At 42.7% G+C, this 1,123-nt stretch overlaps 1 non-coding gene across 1 annotated transcript; it reads right to left on the bottom strand.

The window, feature by feature from the left end:
- Positions 1-633: 633 nt before the first annotated feature.
- Positions 634-704, bottom strand: Trnag-ucc (transfer RNA glycine (anticodon UCC)). The gene has a single exon. It is a non-coding gene; the product is annotated as a tRNA-Gly (tRNA).
- Between the last annotated feature and the right edge of the window lie 419 nt (positions 705-1,123).

Genomic DNA, 1,123 nt, shown 5'->3' with positions numbered 1-1,123 from the left:
GCCCACCCCCACTATTGCCTCCACCCCCCCCCCACCGCGCTGTTGCCCCCCATCGGCCCCCAGTGCACCCCCCCCCCCACCCGTGGCTAGCTACTGACGAAGCCAACCGCTCGTCGGTCGTTTGAGAGCAATTCGCCCGACGTTGGTCGGTGATGTTTTTCAAATTGCCAAAGTAAAATTAAAATTGGTATCAGGGATCGGAACCATTTAAATAGCTGGGAAGGCTTCTATGACAGCACTTCACCAACAATGCTTGGAGATGCTAGTCTGAAATATCTCAAGTTTATGTTTTGTTTACGGTTATGTTACTTTCATTTGATTTCCGATTTTCAAGCGCCAGCAGAACTCCGATCAATACTAAAATCAGAAATTGGAAACTTATTTGGCGCAATGATTGAGGGCTCAAAACATTTTTGCGGTTTTTGGAAATTAAATGTTGGAAGAGGAGTTGCAGCGTGCAGGAACCCATGTCAAGATCTTGGAAAGTTTGCTATGCTATCACTGCACCTACGATGCTTGAATTTAATGAGCCTAATGGCCAAAATGCTGACGTCTAAAAGTCACTCTATTCCCAATTTACTGACGAAAAGTTAGAATCTGAAAAGTGATAATAGATTAATAAGTAATAATAATTGCATCGTACGGGAATCGAACCCATGTCAACAGCTTGGAAGGCTGCTATGCTACCACTACACCAACGATGCTTGGTAAACGTCGAAGTTAAGCCAAATGTTTTAATTTTTTATAAAGCTGGCTCTGAAATGATTTGAGCTCCAGCTACACTATCCAATACCACTTTTTTGGGTGCATATCATTTGTAGCCCCCAGACGCACGCGCCATATTATTACATAATTTACTATGTAATTGCACGTGCTCTGTAACTACGAAAAAATCCTATAATTGTTTAATTGTTAGTTATATAGCGCGTTACTATGTAAAGTAGCACGTATGCCTGGGGGGGGGGGAGAGAAGAAGTTATATTCCCACTAATTTGGGAGGCGGAGGGGACAGAATAGATCCAGTTTTTCTCTGTCTAGAATTTGATTGGCTTTAAATTCATTGTTCTATTCTCTTGAACCTGTTTCGCGTATGTCACGGTAAGGTTAAATAAGTCTCAGCACC

Source organism: Convolutriloba macropyga, unplaced genomic scaffold (assembly GCF_964194025.1).
Source record: "Convolutriloba macropyga unplaced genomic scaffold, txConMacr16.3 SCAFFOLD_1074, whole genome shotgun sequence".
NCBI classification, from domain to species: domain Eukaryota; kingdom Metazoa; phylum Xenacoelomorpha; order Acoela; family Convolutidae; genus Convolutriloba; species Convolutriloba macropyga.
Note: the sequence above shows the minus strand (reverse complement) of the source record. Positions and strands in the feature narration are given on the sequence as shown.